The following is a 22,205-nucleotide window of genomic DNA, read 5'->3' on the forward strand; positions in this document are numbered from 1 at the left end:
ACACAACTTCTTCTTGTGGCTGGAGCATGGAAAGATGGTTGTCAAGGACTAGAACCCCTCATAAATTCCGAGGTGAATGAGAAAGACTTAAGAGAACCTTCTGAGATACCGTGTTACACACACACACACACACACACTCGTCTGAGAATTCCTATACACACTAACACAAAAAAAGGATATCTTTAAACATGGCAGTATCAGAAATCTTCAGCAATCTATACTATAATCAGATGAAAACTTGTATGTAGTTCTCAACAATACTCTCAAAACCTCAAAATCCAACGTTTAAAAGAAAACTAAATACATTATCAAGTTCCTTACCCTCGTTTCTTTCTGGCTGGGGTGAACCTCAAAATTTCTTTCCACTGACTCAAAACCCCAAGACAAATTCCAAAGTCTTTTTTTTTTAATTAGAATAGTCTAATACATTTATAAATGGACCAGTATCCCACGAAAATTTCTAACAAGGTTAAAATTTAACCAGAGTGTCACTGTGACAAGAATATTTTTCTTCAAATCAAACAAATAACATTTAACAACGTATAAATTCAGTAATCCATCTACCATTTAAAAGTGCACAATTATTTTAGCACGAGAATGCCCTCCCCCCCCAAAAAAAAAAAGATTAAATGTTCTCCCACAGAGAGTAGAAAATGCCTGTGAAGGCAGAGGGCATCTCGAATGCAAACCCTGAGAAACCAAGGGTCTTAAGTCTTTGGGAGGTCTGACCAGTTCCTCCTTCAGCATCACGTTTTATCCCCTCTCCCTGCAAGCGGTGGAACATAGAGAGGAAAACGAGTAAGCTAGATGGCGCAGTTGCTCAACACATTTTCCCGGCAAACTCCACAGTTTCTGGGCCAGGTGGAAAGAAGACCCAAAACTTAAACCGAATTTCAGGATTAAGCCACCGATTCTCCACTCATCACAGGTAAAGCTCCGTGCGTTTGATGGAGCGTCGCACATCCTGATATCCCAAGGGAAAGGGTCTGGAACTGGGGTTCTTCTTCCACTCCTCCCAGGATAGCCTTTAGGACGCAGGCAAGAGGGTAGCCCCTGGGAATGACCGTCCCGGCTGTTTTTCTAGCCATTAGGCAGGCGACAAGCAGTGCGCGCTCAATCTGGCAGCTGATGCCGTTGCTTCGCTGACCCCTCACTCAAGCCTGGATCACGGGACGTCCCCTCGTCCCTGCAGCCTGCGCTGCCGGCCGGGCGCAGGTAAAGGGTTACCCGGGGCTGGGAGGCTCGCCCGCTGCCCTCCCACGTGACGCACCGGCCCAATGACCGCGGCCCGGCTTCAGCAGCGCGGAGGGCTCCGGGAGGCACTGACCCACTCGCGTGTCCCAGCGCGGACGCCCGAGGCCCGCGAAGCCATGGGCGCCCCAACCGTGGAGACGCCGCCCCGCCGCAGGTAAGCAGCACCCCGGCCAGCACCGGGCTCCGCGTCGGGGGAGGAGGATTGGTCCTGGGCGGGAGTCCCCGCTTCGTTACTCGGTCGCTCTTCTCGGTTCCCCTTCTCTTCGAGGGACGCGGGGAGAAACGAAGCGAGGCAGCCCAGGGTTTGATGAGTTCGGGGAAAGTCACGGAATTCAATCAAGGCGCGGGAAGAGAGGCGGACGACACGGTTCAGGTCCCCAAAATAAAGGCACCCGTGTTGGTTGTGTAAAATGGTTTATTTTTAAACTCCCAATTCATGAACTCTCAGCCGTGCCTGGGAACTTAAACTGGACAGATTGCAAGAGATTTTCCCATCTTCCTGTTTTGGGGGTTCACCATACATAATATAAGCATGTGGGACTTTTAAGAAATAAATCGAGAAAGAACATTTGACAGTCCTCCACCCACCCACCCCCGCCCCGTGCGCCCTTGCCCCGCGCGCCCTTTCTTTGAAGTGCCCTTGGGTTCTGGGATTGGGTCTAAGGAGATGGCGAGGGTCCTTGAAGGGACGGCGACACTGCGGTGCTCCGCAAGAACCTGGGTCTAGGAGAGTGGGCGCCAGATGCAAACGGTTAAATGGTCGCGCGCTGTAAATATTTAATAGGCAAGCGTCTCCCAGGTCAGTCACCTGGGTCTCCGTGGCCTGGAGAGTCTTGATGAAGTGCCATTTTCATAAAAATCGCCAATGAAGGATTTCCCAGGGATACCGGACAGATGTGAGCGGGGCTTTTATCCCTCCCAGGACCATAATTAACCTTAAAAGCAAAACAAAATAATCCCATCTCCAGTGACTCAGAACATTTTCTTTTCCATCGTGGTATAGAGACTTGCGCGATGAATGTAGAGGAAGTGGGTGTTTGGGGAGACGCTTCAGATGAAAAGAAATGGTGTTTGTGTCTCCCTGACAATGTTTAATGTGAGCGTTGTGGTGGTCGTACCTTGGGGATGGATACTTTCGGTGGTTGTAATGTAGATATAGTGAAGAATGATTTCTGGAGAAAAGAAAAACCTATAAAGTAGATGGGGAAAGAAATGAGAGTAGTTGTTTTTTGAGGTGGTACGTTCTATATTTGCTGAAGTTTTTTCCTTCCATACCATTTCCCAGTTAATACTATTTTAAGAAGGATACATTAGCCCTCTATATCTAAGCGCCAGTGTCCCTGATACACCGCCCAAGCCCCTTAGATAAAACTCCATGTCTCTATGAACAACGATAAGGAGCTCCCGTCATTAAGGAGACGGCTGGATTGCTTTTGTTTCTCCAGAGTGTGAAAACTCAGTAAACAGCCAGCTCCGAGGCTCACTGAGGAGAAATGGGTGACATCCAGGACCTTAACTTGTGGTTCATTTCTGATGCTCACCCATTCTGCCCACCTTGTGATCCTGTTCCTTCATTTATTCGACAAATAAACTTTTTGTGTCCCCAGAATCTCATTGTTAGTGAAGAGTTTGATATTTAATAATGTCTAAATTTAAGTGCGGCCCGTGTCCACTACATTCCAAAGAGATTTTACGCACCTGGAATTTAAAACGAAACAAAAACTTGCTTATCGCTTGAGCATGTACTCTTTCCTAAAAATGGAAGGAGTTCCTCACTTCTGACCCAGAACTTCTCAGAAACTAAGCTGTCCTCAGGAACCAGTCCTCAGCGCAGGCACAAAGCAGGGGCCGACCCCTTTCCACTCAGAACTGCCTGGTGGAGAGGTGGCTCGGGAGCTCATTGCCTGGGTCTCTTGGAAAGGACCCCGGTTTTCTAATAACTCCATACTAACCTCAGAGGTAGCTTCCTCTCCCTAAACAGTGTCTCACATGTTCCAAATTCTACCGTTTCCCAGGGACTCTCAGTCTTTGGGCTTTGTCGGGTTCGTGCTTAACTTGTTTCTAATTTCATCTTTAGAGTGGTTGTCTAGTTAGATAGTCAGCCTAAATAATTCAGAAAAGCACTGGCAAGAGCTGACTGGGTCATCCTAGAGGAGGACAGGCATGGAGAAATCCCTGTCTCCAGGTCAGATGGGGCAGGGGCCCAGTCATGGTCTTTTTAGTGCCTGCTCTTGACTGCAGAGCCGTGCTGGCCCCTAGCCAAAACCTTTCTTACTCTGGTTATTTCCTAATACTACTAAAGAAAGCAAACTGAAAATCAAATCGTTCGTCTTCTCGTGTTTCTCCCCCCCCCCCCAAAAATGTCATGGTCCCACAGAGATTGGAACCTTCAGAAAGATTGTAGACCATCAAAATAACCCTGCCTTAAAACATACTTAAAGCGATGAGCTATGAATATGCATTCTGAAGCAGATAATTAAATAGCTTAACCTGTGATTCTGTGTTGTCGGAAGCCCTAGACATTACTGAGTTGCAGTGAATGCTAACCAAGATCAGATATGGTGACCTTAGTTACATGGTTGCAGCTTAGTTAATATGGTGTGTGAAACTTTACCATGAGCAATGAGCGCTAGTCAGCATGCAGGTGTTTCTCTAAAATCCAGTGAACTCTGACCTACCCTTAGAGACCACACATGTGTGAACCCACTGACTCTGGGCCGTTGGCAGGGTGCTGGGCATGCAGACAGAGGCTGCCTCAAGAATCTCGTCTTGGGACAAACCTTTGAAGAGTTTGAAGCAAGGCACATATCTGTTCTTGAAGGTTTACTCTGGCTACGGAGAGAAGGATGGAATGAGGGAATCTACAAACATGGCGGAGGGCAGCCGCTACCCGAATTCATAGAAGAGCAGAGAAGGGACGCAATGGAGAAGCTATTTAGGCGCCTACAATCTTAACTGTAACAAAGTTTCAATGACTCTGGTCTTCGATGTTAGCTTGCAAGCCATCCGAATAAGTCCCCCACTCCAGGCCTGCCCTGTTTCAATACCGTTCCCTACCGTGCTCCTCCTGGTAGGCACAGTTACCCTGAGCTTCACATAGCTTGTTTCCCATCACAGAAGGAGGGTTAATGAGATTATGGTGTTCATATTTGTAGCAACTTATTGCTTCCTTATGTAGCCTTTGAAGTGTTAAGGCAGAAGTGAAGATAAGCTGTTGCCTCATGGAGACCCTCTCTCGTGTACCTTAAACTCTTGCTGGGATGAAGGTCTCCTGACTTTGGCTTGTTTAATGCCCAAGTTGACCTGAACATGGCCTTTTCTGTGTCACCAAGATAAAAACAGCCTGTGTTTGGAAGAGTATGGACTATGAAAAAACATCTCGTCCTAGAGAGGGGAGTCCTCTTAGAAGCTGACTCCCAGTTTTTTTTTTTTTTTTTTTTTTTGAAATTCGCTGTTCACTAACCACAGAGAAGACTGTGATGGAAAAGAACTCTGAAATTTCTTTTCATCTAGTTGTTCTCCATGCCACCCATACCCCATCTAACGACTGAGTACCTAAACTGGTCATTCATGTGCAGTAAAGGCAAAACTTTGGCTAGAGCTATAAAACAGTATCCTTCTAGTTTAATGATTGCACTGCCGGCAATTATCACTTCTTCCAAACTTGTGCAGCAACCCAGAAATGAACGAACAAACGCTGCCTTCCACCTGTAAATCATTGGCATGCTACGAAGTTGATTCTGCGCTGATCTCAGATGAGCTTAGCTATTTGGGTTCACAGTCCACAAAGAGACTCCACCCCGGGGGTTCAGTGTGTGGCCACTGTGATAACAGTGAGATATTTTAGTCACAGCTCACTGTGAACCAGCAAAGAATTCAGGGAAGTTTGTCTGTGATTAACTTATCAAATAATAAGATTATTGCTCTTGTTATTACCATCAGATTTCAGAACTGCCTTTTAGTAAAGTGTTTTTGAAAAAAAGAAACTCAAAGAGTCACTTGTTTTAAATAATTTATAGTTGAGGAAAAATGAAAGGAGAACAAGAGTTTGTTTAACGATGTCATAGACATTCATTCAGCTGCCCACTAAGTCCAGAATTTGAGTCTTGGTTCTTAGTTCTTTCTACAGTCATGACTAACCGGCATAAATTTTAGGGTACCAAAATCCCATTTTCAATTAACCTTTGCCCTAAGGTATAATTAGCCTCTGTTTATTGAAAAACTGCTAGTATCTACAGCATTTGTTATCTGTTGCTGTGTAACAAATGACCCCAGGATTATTAACATATGTTGGTAACAAACATAAAATAACCACTGCTTGTTGAGTTTATGACCCTGGAGGTCAGCAGTTTGGGCTGACTTCAGCTGGGTGAGTCTTGTCCAAGCTCTTTCATGTGTCCGTGCTCACCAGACGGTACTGCTTCTGGGTTTCAGCTGACTGTCCACTGAGTCACCTGGGGAGCACCTGAGGCTGAGCTCAGTGGTTCAGAGACTGCCCACCTGTGTCTCTCCGTGGCTTCAGGAGAAAGAGGGAAGCAAAGTCCTTTGAGGCTTAGGCTCAGTTGAATCAACTCATTTTTTTTTTCGTGTGTGCTTTTAACAAGTTGGGGTGGGGGGCACTTCTAATTCAGGGGATGGAGAAATAGACCTCACTTCTTAATGGGAGAAGCTACAAAGTTACATTTAAAAGAAAAAAAATCCCTTGGATTCAAGGACAGGTGGATCCTTGTGGCCCTTTTCAAAGCCTGCCTTATCAACCCCACACTATTCATAACCCACCAACTTCCGGTGCCTGTAGCTAAAGTAGAATTCCTTCTTTACAGGTAAGGAAGCCAAGAGCCAGATGTGTCAGTCAGGGTCAGGCAAAGGACACAGCTGCCACGTGGTGAATAGGCCTTGGGTTCTAGGCCTAACTAGAAATCATCAGACAACACTACCTCTGTTTTCTGCCCCGGTGGGAGGCCCCACAGTATCTCATAGCTCACAGTATTATGCTAAAAATCCTTAAGAAGGGTTATGGGCTTAAAGAAAAGATCAGATATGACTGCATGCATAGGACAGATATATATGGTTTATATGTATGTGCATACACACTACTAAAACAGCTAAGACTAGGACTTGGGAGAAATCAGACGCTCACATTAGCAAAGAAGCTTAGCAGAGAATGATGATGGGGAGCCAGGAGAAGTAGCAAGCTGAAAAGAATCGCTTCCATTATTATCTCAAATTTCCTCAATCATCTTTGATTTGAAGTCTTATTTCTATTATTTATTTATTTATTTATACTTGAAGGAAGGTCTCACTGTATATCCCTGGCTGACCTGAGACCTGCTGTGCAGATCAGGGTGGCCTGGAACTCACAGAAGTCCACCTGCCTCTGTCTTCTGAGCGCTGGGATTAAAAGCGTGACAAACTAAGCAGTCAGACCCCTGACCTTGAAGTCTTTCTTAAGTAGCTATGCCAAGGCTTCAAGAATGCCCACAGGTGATAGAATCAAGACTAGAAGGGGTATTCAGGGGCCCCAACCCTTCCCACTTTGGGTATTCTAGGCAAAACCCCAAACCAGGTAAGGGAAAGATTCAAGGATAAACACAAGCCTGGAGCTAGAATTCAGGTCTCTAACCCCAAACCATTGTGCTCTGAACTGGTGCTTCAGAAGAAGAAGAGCAGACTCTTCCTAGAATGACTGCATGGCTGTTTTCCACCTCTGATGGGCAAGGTGGGGTAGCTGAGAGAATTCACCTTTAAAACTAAGGTGACCTCAGTTTGAATCCTGGTTTGCTAACCACCTGGCATGTCACAAGACGCATTTAATGCTCTAGTCACTTCTAAAGAGAATCATAAAACAGAAATAATTGACCAGACAGTCAAGATTTAGTTCACGGAATACAATTTATCTCTGTTCTCCTTGAAACTTAACAGGGCAGGTTTTACGGTCGGCACTAAGATTTGGTTTTGGTGAAGGAAGCCAAGTGTTCTTAGTGTAGAGAGAATAAAAGCTTCAGGGATCTGTCACAGCCCAGGCCAAGCCCACTCCTGGCCACCAGTGGAGGTCTGAGGGCAGGTTTTGCCTTGTGAGATGCTTGCTGTCTCCAGATGGGAAAGGTCAGTGTCTCTCACTGCCAAAGTCAAGGCCTAAGCGGTGGCTCTGGGGCAGTGCACCTGCAAACCAGAAGGCAGCAAAGTCACAGCTCACTGGGGCGGAGCGAGCCACACGGTTGTTATAATCATACCCCGTCTCCATTCCAGGCTTTAATAGTGGCAAAGGGGGTGCTGGTTTTATGTGATTAAAAAAAAAAAAAAAAAAAAAAAGCCAATTAGCTTTGGAGGGTGAAGTTACCAAATTGAGACACTCAGCAGATACCATCCCTAAACCCCAGTGTGTGAGCCCGATAGACCAACGCTGGTGGATTTACCACTTCGCAGGGCCACCAAGGACGGTTGTGTCTGTGCAGAACACACATCACCCTCCAGTCAGGAACCATCTCAGTCACACCACACAGGGCTGTGTTGTGCGTGATAGGTGTGTTGTCCCCTCTACCTCCCTCTGCTCGCTCCTGTCCCCTCCCTTCTGTGAGCCCTTGGAAAGAAAATGGGGAGAGTGGGTTGCACTTTCTCCGATCGCTAAGCATTTGTTCCACCTCGGTTCTTGCATCCGTGACTGGCTGCCCCAGAAAAGACTGTACTGAAGGAAGGCTCCCGCCTGCTGTTTGTTATGGGGCTTCAGGAATCTCGCCCAATTGTCCTCGCCTTGCCTCCCAACCTGTATAGCAACAAGGCGACTACTTCCTAGCAAGGGTCAGATACAACAAGGCCATGCTTGATGTATCTGACCCTTAGCTTCAGGGACCTCGGTTTCCTGGAATCCTATGAGGCCTTTAGGCCATCAGCACATTTTGAGTCCAGGATGGAAGGGGAGAACGGGAGGGCTGTCGAGCTAGATGCCTCTCAGTTCACCTCTTGGTAAAGCCACACCGTGAAAGAGCAGGAACTTTCAAGGTCGAACACAAGGGACTTCCCTATATTTCTAACAACGTATATTTCCTTATCATAAAATTTCCTACTCAAATACCTGTCCAGGGGATAGTTTTTAAATGCTGCTAGGAATGACGCCATGTTTGCATCTGTGTGGGTGCCAAGGCTCTGGTGTGAGGAAGTAAAGAAGTTCCTTGAGAAAGCCGGCCCGATTTTGCTGCAGTGTGATCTGTGCCAAGTGTAAAGACTAAAGAAAATGGCAACGTGGGGCAACTCAGGAGGATGAGAAAGTAACCTCTGATCCTCGTTTCCATAAAGGGCTTTCACAACAAAAGGGCATTTATAACATTTAAAAGAGATGGACACGGTCTCGCTTTTGGTGTTTATATATTTTCATGTTTTAGTTTGGTTGGGTTTTTCAGAAGAATATCATTGTATTCTTGCTGTGGAGGGTGCAATCCAAGTTGGTAAACCTAGCACTATAAAAAGCCGTTTGCGTTTTTGGTTTTTGCTTCTTTGCGTGACTGTTGGTTATTTTGCTAGTATTACTGAATAAAACTAAATATTTTGTTTGTTTGTTTGGTTGGTTGGTTGTCATTGAGCAAGCCTATGCCAAGTGTTAGGAATATAAAGGTGATTAGCATGGGCCCAGACAGTCTCCAGAAGCACTCCATAACTTTGCAAACATTTTTTTTTTTTTTTTTTTTGGTTTTTCAAGACAGGGTTTCGGCTTTGGAGCCCATCCTGGAACTACTCTGTAGACCAGGTTGGTCTCAAACTCACAGAGATCCACCTGCCTCTGCCTCCCGAGTGCTGGGATTAAAGGCGTACGCCACCATCACCCAGCTCCTTGCAAACATATGGTACCACATGCTGGGGTGATGACCTGAGGAAGAAAGCCACAGGGCCTGAGAGGAGCAGATGAGGTCTCTGAGGAGAGGCGGGAGCAGAGGAGAGGGCTGTTGAGCAGAAAGGGGAAGAATAAACAGAATCTCACTAGGGACGAGCACCAGAGCTGGGAGCACAAAGAATGCCTTCAGAAGACTACTGGCAGATGTGTCCAGGAAACATGGACAGCACCCTGGGAGCCTGGCCTTGTAAAACAGGTACTGACCCCCGCAGTCATCCAAGCTTTCAGAGTTCTTAGTTGGTGGTAGTGGATGTTCTGGTCTTTGGGGTTGTGTGGTAGGGAAAATCTCCTTCTTCTGGCCTCAGCACTTGGTCTTAGATTCTGTTCAGCCTTATTCTAACATGGAGTATATGAGTAGGAATGAACACAGACATGCACCGTGCTCTGAGCACTCAAGAATTCCCTCCTGCCTTTTTGATTTCTCCACTAGCAGGGCATGTGGAAGGTTCATTTGGGAACAAATGGGACCCCTCTTGATGAGGGGGTTGAGCTTACCCAAGAGTTTACACAGCAGCAAAAGTCCTTGGAACTAGAGACTCGCTCTCACCGGGGCCTTTTCCAGAAATAAGTACTGAGAGACACAGCTCCTAAGCCAGCACAAAGAAGGTGTGGGAACAGCCCCACACTTCTGCCAACCAGGGGCCGTGCTCATTTCACCAAAGCAAAACAACTTCTCACATCCGCTTCTAATTCATAAAGTCCTTTGTGCTGATCGGATATAAGTGGTGAACGCGTCCAAGCTACCTCTGGGGCACAGCCCTCTGGTACTATTCTTCCTAGTCATCTCCAAAGGATGTAATTTAATCTCCATCCTAAAGTAGGTTACAAACACACCCCAAAATCCCAGACTGCCTGTGCCTGCTTTTCTCGAAACACATTCTAGGTAATAAGACAGTATTGGTCAGTGAGACGCTGTGAGGGTTTTAAACTGGGGTGTAGTAAGATATGCAAATGGCTGGAGTGTAAGAAAGAAGAAGGCAGAAAAAACTTAGGGAGAGAAGAGATCTGGTGCGATGCTGATGAGATTGGGGTGATCGATGGCCCAGGTGCCTGTCTTACAAGCACAAGGACATGAGTTCAAGTCCCATAGCCCACTTAAAAGAAACAAAAAGGTAGGGTGTGGTGCTGTGCACTTGCAATCCCAGTGGTGAGGAGGTAGAGATGGACAGATCCCTGGACCTCACTGGTCAGCCAGCCTATAGCGTACTTGATGACTTCCAGACCACTGAGAGACCTTGTCTCAAAAACTAGATCGATGGCAACTAAGGAATGGCACTTGGGATTGTCCTCTGACCTCCATGCACACACACACATACACACACACACACATACACACACACACAAGACATTGTTGGTTTTCTAGTTGAATAGAGGCAAGAAGTGGGCCCCTGTGATGCAAGGTGAGATTACTGGGTGTGGTCGTTGATTGAAAAGCAAAAGAGGAGGTGTCACAGTTGAGTACTATGACCTATGTATACAGGGAGATTTGTTGAATTCAGAAACAAACCATCACATAAAGTATCAGATAAAAAAAAAAATTAGGTGCTGGGTGATGCTCTCTACTGACTGAAAATGAACAGATGCCCATGCAATAGCATGGTGGAAGGTTCAGGATATAGTCTTGAATTATAGAACTTTTGTTGAAGACAAATTGTTTTATTTTAATCAATGAATGATTATGGGATCACTTCACAGAAAATATCAGAAAGAATTAATTCCAAACAGATAAGAATGGGGGTCATAGGAGTGTTCAAAGTCTACACGAGCCATTTCTGCACTCTGGACTCTGCAGTTCTTACCTGTCGTTTGGTAATCAGAAAATAGATTTGGCAGAAAATAAACCCACTCTCCCACTTCTGCTGTGGAAACTTTTTCACTCTCTCCCCAAACGACTGTGCTCTCTTCTGAACCCAGATCTCGTTCTAGAATGTTCAGTCCCAGCAGGGCTTTAGAGTCCATTTGGTTCAATATCCACCAACTCAAAGACAAGGAAACAGGCTCACTAGAATGAATGGTTTGGCTAACTGTATGTAAGCCCAGACTCAATACCAAAACCCAGGTACATTGACCTAGAGTCTAGTTCTTTCTGCTGTGAGCTCAGTCTCCTCTCAGAATCCCCAGTGTCTGGGAATAACTTGGCTTTTATTAGACTGTCAAGTAAATTAACTTATTTTCCCCTCCAGAAAATGATGAGCTCAGCTCAGAGTGGGTATACTACTTAACACGGTGTAGACACTCATGGAACCAAAGAGGCTTCAGAGCCAAAAAGCAAGACTACAGTTCAGAAACAACCAAGATTCCATCTGTCTTGTGCTTACGCATATGGCTCCCAGTAGAGTTCAAATTCTCTCTCTCTCTCTCTCTCTCTCTGTCTCTCTCTCTCTGTCTCTCTCTCTCTGTCTCTCTCTCTCTCGTGTGTGTGTGTGTGTGTGTGTGTGCTAGACACAGTAAAGAGTTAGTTAGAGACACTCTCCTCCTTAGTTACCCCAGGAAAAGGGAAAATGGACTTTGGAGGAAAAGGTGTGTCCGTCCATAGGTAGTTACACTCCCCTGCAGCATATAAAATTCTCTCTCCTCCCTAAAGGAAATGACATTGCTGATTAAGACACACTTGTAATTTGTTGGTAGTCTGAGGGGTCTCCTACAGCTGAATGCTCATCTCCTCTGACTTTCAGGGCCCTTTTTGACTGTGCGATTCAGGATTTGGTGTTTTACACACAGAAGCCCAGTCCAGCTGTTGTGACTGTTGTCCACAACTGTGTGTCAGAGCATCAACCCTCATACCGAGGAGCTCAGCCAAGCGGATGCTGCTAGGTCACCATCCACAGATGCAGAGCTTCTCCCAGAAAGCAGATCGGGCCACCTCTTTAGACAGCACAGTTAGCTGAGGGAGGATGAGTTTGGGGGCTTTGCCAGGTCTATAAGGACTGTGTTTGCTCTCACCTCTAGGGCTCAGCTCTTTTCTCCTCCTCCCCTGAAGCTAATCGGAGCACTTTTGTGTCTGTTCAGTTCCACCTGGCATCTGGCGCTCATCACCTAAATGGGCCACTGTCTTTCGGAAACTCTCCTGCCCGCTGCACCCCCTTTACAAATGTGCTGAGCCTGTTTCCAGTGTTGTATTCATTCATTTCAAGTGAATATTTTCCATATCCTAAACATTTCCATTGTTTTAATGTTGCCATCTGCTGGAGTCTTTAGACTGAATTACCCGCTCATGTTTGTATGCGTGTATGGATTTTAATATAAGCACTTTCAGACCAGTTTTTGTTTCTGCTATTGCTGACCTTGTGTGAGCTGTGGGCTGCAATGCTTTTGGTACTTTATATGTAAACCCATATAATGCACCACAGCGTTGGAGGTGTATAACAAAGTGTATAGTTGATAGGCCACCAAGTCCATACGTCTTCTCCCTGGTCTGTTACAGCCTTTTTAAAAAGCTGATTGATTTTTTCACAAATGCAACACTTTGTTCTCAGTTAAATTACTGAATGTTTCTCAGATAACCTCACATCCAGGCTGAGTATGGTCAAGGGGAAAATGACAGGAGAGGATAGCCCTTCCTCACAAAGAGAACAGGGAGGGGTGGATTGAACCATAACTCGGCACCTCCTAGAGTCAGAAAATTCTGGATAACAGTAAAGAATTCCAAAAATGCAAGATTGTTGGGCCCAGAGGCACTATGGGAGAGTTGGTATAAACACACACACACACACGTATGTGTGGTAGTATACATGTATGTATATACATATATGTGTGTGTAGGTAGGAAGATAGATAGATAGATGATAGATAGATAGATAGATAGATAGATAGATAGATAGATAGATAGATAGATAGATAGATGGATGATAGATAGATGATAAATACCACCCAGGCCAGGTATCCTCAGTGTGGGTTACCTGTAAAAGTACTTGGAAGAGCTGATGCTTCCCATTGTTCTTTTTAGCTATGCCCACACAGAGCAGTAGACTGTCAGACTATGACGAATCTTGATAAGATTACTGAATTTTCTCATAAAATGAAAACCGTGTCAAGTGGGAAACAGGATGCACTTTTTGAGTCAGCCTGCCCTAAGACTTCAAGACAGCAGCTGTAACTCGTGATTCCATGTCATCTTAGACCCATCACCTGACTAACCATGGAGCAGTGATCACACTCACTCCTACAAGCCTTCCTAAGACATCACTGTGCTGTGCTGTGCTGTGCTGTGCGGGGCTGTGCCACTTTAGGAGATCGATTGCCTATGGCTAGCCATCACTGGGATGTTTTAACTGCTAACAAGGCTATTCCATTGGAAATTGGCATCTCCAGGACTGAAGGGATGACTCAGTGAGCCAAGTGCTCGCTTAACAAGCATGAGGATGTGGGGTTTGGTCCCCAGCACTCTTGTGAAAGTTGGTACAGCAACACACACCTGTAACCCCAGGACTGAAGACACAGGGGATACTGGGGTGTGCAGACACAGGCGGGGGTACTACAGTGTGCATAGATGGGGTGCTGGGGTGTGCAATAAGCCCCCAGGAGCTTACTGGCCCTCGAATCTAGCCAGAATGTCAAGCTGTAGGACTACTGAAAGAGCCCACCTCTAATATGGTGGAAAGCAATAGAGGAGAACCCCCCAGCAATGACCTCTGGCCTCTGCATGTGCACACACGAGTACACATGTACACACACACACACATACACCACACACACAAGAAGCAGACAAAGACTGAAAATCCATGAAAAAGAACATGTCTTTACATGGACCATGTGAACTTCCTTGCATTTCTTAATATCCACAGTCAACAAACAAGCAAGGGCTCTCTGTCCACTTTATTGTTGTTACGTAAAGGGTTGCGAGTAAAGAAATGGGTGGGGCCAAGGAGCCAGTTGCCTCATCATGTAGAGGAAAGCACTGCTCTCTTGCTGTCTCCGCAGGGACAGATCAAGAGCTGGATCTTTCTGATGAAAAGTGGAGAGGGCACGGAAGGAGTGAGAGTGCCCTGTACCTTTAAATCTGAAGAGATTTTACAATTGTCCTTGACGCTTCCGTTTTCTTGTTTGTTTGCACTGGGTGACACATTGAAAAGTATTTGCCTACTGGGTGATACTAATCTTCATGGGCTCCCTAACGGCTTTCTCTCTAAAAAGGTGGCAGCTAATTCGTTGGTGCTGCGTGTTTGCTTTAAATGCTTGCAAATGAAGAAGGTTTTGCTTTGGAATTGGCAGCACTGTCTCTACCTGAGGCTCGGGTCTAAGGGAAAATGCGCCTGGGAACCTTTCATAGCATGAGGCTGTAGGAGCCAAATGCTGGGTTCTAGTCATCCAGGAGCTACAGAAGTCAAGCGGCTGCTCTTTCCTTAGAAAGCAGATATCAAAGTTGAAATGAACCCTGTATTCCATTTCAATAACATTGTTTGGAAAATCTGAATTTGATTGTCCAAACAGGCATTTTAACATTTAGACAATATCTCTTAATTGTTCAGAGGGGGTGAGCCATAGTGTGTTTCTTTTTCCTAAAGAAATTAAAATTCCAGTTTGTGAGAAATTCTTATTCCCTCAACATAAGTATTAAACAATTCTTTTACTCTGTATATTCAGCCCTCCTGAATCTCTGCAGTGGACTTCAAATGCAGAATTCCAATTTGCATATAAAGTTCTTAAATGCTTTGTTCTTGATATTTTTAAAAGTAAAATTTTAGGAGATATCATTTCAACAAAATCTATTGGGAGCAAAGAAGTCACGAATTTAGCTACACCTCGAACCAGAAGATGGGACAGTAAAGGTTTTGTTCTTGGCGGTGGTTTGGTTTTGGTTTGGGGTCAGGAGCTCATGTACCTCAGGTTGCACCAGCTCACAATGTAGCTAGGACTAGCAAGCTCTCTAACAATTGAGCTACATCCCCCAGTTTGGCCCTGAGGATTCGTTGGCTGAAATCAAAAAACAAGAAAAGAGATAATGTGATCAGTGACATCCAGCTGTTACTAGGGCATGCATTTATTGGTTGGCTTTCCCCGAGTGGATGAAACTCAAGTATTTATTAGGAAACACATCCTCCGAAGAATTGTTTCCTTTGTTTTCGTACTTGTGTTGTAGGTCACTCTATAGGAACTGAAAGTGTAAACACAGCCTGGAGCCGCTGGTCTCCTGGTTATTTTGAGTTAACAGTACAGGAACGTAGACTTCCCATTTCCTGAGCAGTAGCTACCTAGGCTTGTGCTCTGCTGACCCGGATACAGAAGTAAACAGTCTTTGTATTCCTCATTGGGTAATACAGGCCCCTGGGATAGAGAACTTTGAGTCACCCTCAAAATGGAATGCAAATTGTGCTACAAGGGGTGAGAGATGAAAGAGGTTCTTAGAGCCCTTAGGGGTCACTGGATGCCAGGAAGGAAGGGGGCGGGGCTTCTCAAGAGAAGCAGGTGCTCAAGGCAGAAGAATGAGGAAATGGTGAGCATGGAAAGAGTTGGAGAAAATTCATTATAAATATTTATATTTTGAAAAGCAGGCAAGACCAAGAACCCTGTTTCTAGTAAGAGATGCCAGTGACTGCCTGTTCTGGTCCCTACTGAAGCCTTCGGCCTGATTTCTTTCCTTGAGAATCAGGGTTTCTTCTCTGGTCAGTGATGAATTACTATGAACTGTCCCCTTGCCCAGGGTGGGGGCACTTTTTCAGCCACCCCCATATCTGCCTTCTTGAGTGCTGGCCACATTTGGGCATCTAGATTGGGCAGCCACAAGCTCCTACCCTACACAGGGCCACAGCTCATCCACACCTGTACCAGCCTCCTGCCTTCCCTTCACTCTGTCAGGGTGAGGCCTCCCTTATTCCAGGTCAGTTGTCTCTGTGTGGATTCTTTCATCCCTCGTTCTTTGGGATAAAGCATCACCCTCTCTCTCCAGAGTTTTTAAACTCTAGCAACAAACAGCAGAATTGACACTCAATAAACACACATCTTTTAAAAAATGAAAATAAGACACAGAAGGACCACGGTCTTTAACTTGGAATATTTTGGTTGCCTCTTCACTAGTTTCTCTTATTTTTTTATGTTTTTGTTTTATTAGTTCTTTGAGAGTGTCAATGTTTTGATCATATCCCCCCCAACTCTTCCCCAGTTCTCACACAAACTTTATGTCCTCTTTTTCTTTTTCAAGACCAATTTGTGCTACGCCAATATCCTGGATGTGTAGTCTTTTGCTGGAGTGTAGAAGACTAACCAGGGACCAAACTCTTAGAACTGCCTCTCCCTCTCCTCCCTCCTCTACTTCTTCCTCTCCCAGTAGCTAACAGTTGCCAGCAGCTCCACGGCCAGGTGTGGAATTATTTACCCAGCTCCTCTCTCCATGGTGAGATTTGGTCTGACTTGGGCCCAAACAGGTTTTGTGTCCTTATTAGAAATCAAAATTCGGGGCAGAAGCTGTGACTCAGTGGTAGATCGCTTGCCTGTCATGCGGAATGGCGCAGCGGGGAAACTGCTCTTCCCAACTCCACACTCCTCACTCGCTCTTGAGATCTGGATGTCCACTCACTCAGTCCTCCACACTGTGCCCTAGAAATTCCACTGACCATTTCTAATGATCATACTTCAGCCCATACCCCATAAACTTCTCCTCTCGATCTCAATCACAAATCTTAATGGTACTGCCTGTGAAGTTCTCTTTTCTCTGACTCCTGTTGTGTATGCTATTTTAGGTCACATTCTTGGCCCTTCCATGACCAGTCTCTCTATCTCAACTACCCACTAGCCAATTACACCCTGAGGTTTTCATCATAGAGACGAATGCATGGGTTCTGGGCACAATGATAAACTATCACTGTGGACAAGATAAGGTGATACGACTCTAGAGTGATGTTGACAGTGAGTAGATTCATTAATTTGGGTCAGTTGGCTGGGTAGCTTGTAGGAGCCTGAAGAACTGGAGAGGACAAGGTAATCTTGGAGACAGAGATGCAAATAGTGGACGCCTTTTAAGTTCCAGGGCCCCTATTTGACCAAGTACCTGTGAAGAATACTGAATCCCAACTCCCTGATTACTCTGAAAAGATGTACTTAAGAAAGCAACACCTGGGCTCAGAGGTTAAGAGCATTGCCTGCTCTTCCAAAGGTCCTGCGTTTAATTCCCAGCATCCACATGGTGGCTCACAATCATCTGTAATGGGGTCTGGTGCCCTCTTCTGGCCTGCAGGCATGCAGACAGACAGAATATTGTATACATAATAAATAAATGAGTATTTAAAAAAGAAAGCAACACCAATGTTCTTGAAAAAGCAAAAATTTTCCCTACAAGATAATTTTTGCCATTAGGTATAAATTTGATGAGCTGAATAAATTACAAAGTATGCTTTTAGATAAGTTCATGGGAAAGTCTTTTAATATTTTAAACATTTGTGATATTTAAGACATTGGCATTGATTAATGATCTAGTCTAGTCTTGTGAATTATAATTTAAAATATCATCAAGTGACTGATTTAGACTTTAATTTTTTTCTTATAAAGAAAACATTTAATTGGGTGGTTCGCTTATAGCTTCAGAGCTTCAGTCCAGATGAAAATGTTGATGGGATTTTCCTGAAATGTTTAAGAAAACTGAAGATTCATGAGTTTGAATCTTTTGAAGAGTAAGGACCAGGGAAAGGATTGTTTACTGCTCACAACTCTGACATAATTAAAAGGAAAAGCAAACATCAGTCAGTAAATACAGAGTTGTTGGAATCTCGCTATGTAGCCTGAGCTGGCCTCAAACCAAATCTGCCTTCTCCATCACCCGAATGCTACAGAGAAAGTTCTGCACTCCCAAGCCTGCTTTGTGAAATGTCTGTTTTGTAAATGTCTATTCTGAACGATGGTTTTCCAAAGGATTGGTAGAGGCATCCTACTACATGGTAAACCCAGCACTTAGGAGGTTGAAACAGGAGGATCCTGAGTTTGAAGCTAGCCTGAACTATAGACTGAGACTTAACGACAACAACAACAAAAACTAAAGTAACTATAAATAATGTCTTTAGGGGGCTAAGGGACACTTCAAACCATTTGCTACGGCTTCCTACTTCCAAATATTGATGTTCCCCCAAAGCGGAGTGTGTTCTGTACCCCATGAGTCTTTCTGGTTTTCTAGTACCCTAACCTACCTCTGGCAGCATCTAAGTGTATACTCACACAGCTTGTATGTATGTAACCCCAAACACTTGTCCCTGGTCCAGTGCGCCCCACAGCCGTAAACCATTCTCATTGGCTCCCTTCAAAGCAGATAAACTTACAGACTCCAAACCCTATCAAACTGGACTCACCTGAAATTGAATCCCTTGAGGCTGCTGTGCTCTCCTTCTTGTTCCTGTTTCTATGGATGACCTCATCAAGCTTGGTTTGTTTTAGTGTTTTGTTTTGTTTTGTTTTGTTTTGACTAGTGGCGAAGGCCAGGACTCCATAGCTTTCACTCCTTGGTTCCCATTACCTAATGACAGTACTCTAAACCTCAGGGGATGAACACTCTAATAAAGCAGGAGAGGACATGAATGTGTTTTAGAATAAGTAGAACTCCCACGTTGGAGGTGGCTAAAGTTGTCTTTGTCTAGAGAGCAGAAATAGATATAATACATGAAAGCTATGAAGTGCCAGATGCTTGGGCGGGGATAGGCATTTGTACATTAATTTCATGGGAGGCCAAGCCAGTTGTTTAAGACCAAACTCATGATGGGACAAAGTCAAGGTCTATGTGGTGCCTCAAGCATCCGTGGTCTGTTCCGTGTCCTGGCCTCACCTCAAGTGGGGCTGCTGTCCCGTTAGGTCAGATTTCCTCTAGCTGGTGACTATCTTCTGGCAGAGGTACTGCAGATGCCCCTCTAAAGAGCAAGCTATATTTAGAGACTCAGAAATAAAACATTTAGTCAATGTTTTTCATTTCCTGATGTAGAAGACCTTACTTCGCATCATCGCACAAAGCAAAACTCCAAGGCTCCATCATTTAAAAAATCAATACTAGGGACTGCACAGATGGCTCAAGGGTTAAGAGCACCGGCTGCTCTTCCAGAGGACCCGGGTTCAATTCCCAGCACCCACACACATGGTAGTTCACAACTGTCTGTAACTCCAGTCCCGGGGGACCCGACACCCTCACATGGTCATATATGCCAGCAAAACAACAATGCACATAAAATAAATAAATCCGTTTTAAAAACCAGTACCATCAGCTGTTGGCCAAGTTAGCCCTGACTTTCCTGATTTACCTACCGATGTCTAAAGGCTCCTCCTCTACCACACCACAAACTGCTAACCCAAGAAGGCCGTGTCTCAGTCAAACTGGACACAGACATGCGAACTTCAAGGAAGTCTGACCACAAGAGCGTCTTTCAAGAAGGAGTTGGGAAATCATTGTAGCATTTCCTTCTTCCAGCTCCTTTGTATACTTCATAGGAACAATGGTCCCTTTTTCCCCTGCTGAGTTCAACCAACTGAGCTCAAAATTCATGAAAGTAGTAAAACTAGAGCTGCTATCTTATCGAAGTCCACGCACCCACATCTCCACCCACCCCAGGCAGTGGAGCAAGGGCCCTTGAGATTCAGGCTGCCAAGTTCAAGCTAAAGACCAAAATAACAAGAATCCTTTGCTCAAAATAAATACGTTAGAATAATGAACATTGTGATATATGCATCTCTTTTCTGAATTAATCGTGCCCCCCCCCCTTAAAATTCACTTATGTCTTAGAGTCTTTATGTGAGAGGAATTTTTGCATTCAGGAAATTACATATAAAAGTATACCATTCCCCCCATGAATTAGTTACTTAAAAGAGCAGTTATTGGCCCTCTTTTATTTAATTGGGTCTTGCATACAAATGGCAAATTGGAATGAACCTGAAAGGTCTAGGATCTTAGAGTAGATACATTGCTGTGACTAGGTTTCTAAAAAGGGGTAAAGATTTTTACTAAGCTTTAACTAGAGCATGCAGGATTTCCAGAATTGCCCATGATGGTTGCCAAAATTCAAAATGGTTTTATTATTGCAAAATAGTCTTTCCTTAACTACAGGGCCAAAAAGAAAGGCACCGTTTTTGCATGAGATGGAAAATCACCCCTAAAGCAAATAAAGTGACTGTTCTCAAGAGGAACTCACTTTGCTCTCGCCAAGTGCTGGGACCAAACGGCAAAGAAATTAACATGCCCCCATTCAACTTGTCACCATAAACCCAGGACAGTAAATGTTTGCATTTCCGACAGGCAATGGAAACCATTTACTGGAACCAACAAAGCAGAGGCGGCCTGCTTCATCGCCTGTCTCCCTTTCAGCTGCTCCATGGTCACAGACATGGCTCCTGTTTCTTCGTCTCTCAACAGATAGCATATGCCTGATGAATATCACACAGAAGCCATATCCCACCAGCATGTTAGGCATCATTGTCTGATGCATTAGATTTACAATTTGGTGGAGGGTAGGGTGGGAATAGCTCAGTCAGTGAAGTGCTTTTTCTGCAAGCAAATAGAACCGAATTCAATCTCAGAACCCACATAAAAAGCCAGGCATGGCGGTGCACACTTAAAATGTAAGCAGGCAAAAACCAGTTGATCCCTGAGGGTTGCTAGCCAGCAAACCAAGCCTAATTGGTAAACACCAGGTCAATGAGAGACCCTCATCTCAAGAAACAAGATTTACATACGGCTCTGGAGATTTATTATCTGAGGTTTTCTTCTGGTCTCCAGGCACATAAGCACCCACACACATGAACACACAAACACATGAGAAACTCCTAACTGGTTCCTTTCACTGTCTCATATGTGTGTATGTATGCAGAGGTCACTGAAACAGGGCTCTCAGCCCCTCCCAAATCTCAGCTCTGTAACTTCCCAACTTTGAATGTCCATCTCTTAGCCTGTAAAGTGGGAAGATGAATTGTGCTGAGAACTGAGCATGGCAGCCCCTGTCCTTCATCCCAGCGCTCTGCAGGTAGAGACAAGCTGGTCTCTGTGAGTTGAAGGCCAGCCTGGTCTACACAGTCAGCCAGGGACATACAGTGAGAGCTTTTCTCAACAAGAGAGCGTGAGGACGCTAGAAAAGAAAAGAATTGGGCTGTGCCGACACATAGAAAGGGTGGCTGTTGACCTAGAAAGCAGGAATCAGCACATGCCTCTGGCCTCTATAATTAAAAAACAGTTTTAAAAATAATGGTGTATACTACCTTATGAGAGCTACCAATTAGCATGGCTTTAAACAAAATGATGGCAATAACGAGGGTTGGTGCACACGGGGAAAATAGGAGCCTTCCAACTCAGCTGATGCAAGTACAAAAAGGTTAAGGTTTACTCACTATGGGGAATAGTCATACAGTCATTTAAATATAGAATTATTATATTATCTTGTAATTCTATGCCCAGATGCATACCTAAGGAAAATAAGAACCTATGTCCACACACACACACACACACACACAGACTTTGTAGGCAAATATTCACAGAAGCATTATTCATTGACTGATAACTAGATAAATAAAAAGTAGACACAGCTGTATTATAAATTATAAATCATAAAAAGAGACAAAATAATGGTAAATATGACACCATGGACAGGCCTTGGAAGCATCATGCTAAGTGAGAGAAATCAGACTCAAAAAGCCATGTAGTGTCATTCTCTTTTAGACTGGCGATTACCTAAGAGTAGAAAGTAGAGAGTTTGGGAGTTGATGCTTGAATTTGGTGGATATGGGAATTCTTTGGAAGGCAATGAAAGTGTTCGAGGGATGGGTTTCCAGTTGGTTGAGTGCTTGTCCAGCATGCGAGAGGCCCTAGAGGCCCTGGCTTCAATCCACGGCACATTAACTGGGCACAGTGAGGCCAGCCCTCAGAGGGAGAGGCAGGAGGATCTGAAGTTCAAGATCATCCTCAACTACATAAGGAATCCAAAGCCACTTTGAATTACATTGTACCCCATATTGAAAATAAGAAAAAAAGAAAAAGAAAAAATGGAAGGGAGGGGAAGGGGAAAGAAAGGAAATATTGGGTTGTAATGTTGATTATGGTGGTGGCTGGGTAACTGAATATTCAATGGTTACGAAAGAGAATATACAAACGCCACAGCAATATGGAGGCTACACCC

At 44.7% G+C, this 22,205-nt stretch overlaps 1 protein-coding gene across 2 annotated transcripts in view; it reads left to right on the plus strand.

The window, feature by feature from the left end:
- Positions 1 to 1,304: 1,304 nt before the first annotated feature.
- The window catches only part of C6H4orf19 (chromosome 6 C4orf19 homolog), an 83,348-nt gene continuing 62,447 nt past the window's right edge, over positions 1,305 to 22,205 (plus strand). Inside the window, exon 1 of one of the 2 annotated variants that reach the window (XM_057772402.1) lies at positions 1,305 to 1,408. The gene's annotated coding sequence lies outside the window, so the exon portion shown is untranslated. The remainder of the gene's footprint in view (positions 1,409 to 22,205) is intronic. The other variant, XM_057772403.1, reaches the window with a different exon arrangement.

Source organism: Chionomys nivalis, chromosome 6 (assembly GCF_950005125.1).
Source record: "Chionomys nivalis chromosome 6, mChiNiv1.1, whole genome shotgun sequence".
NCBI lineage: Eukaryota > Metazoa > Chordata > Mammalia > Rodentia > Cricetidae > Chionomys > Chionomys nivalis.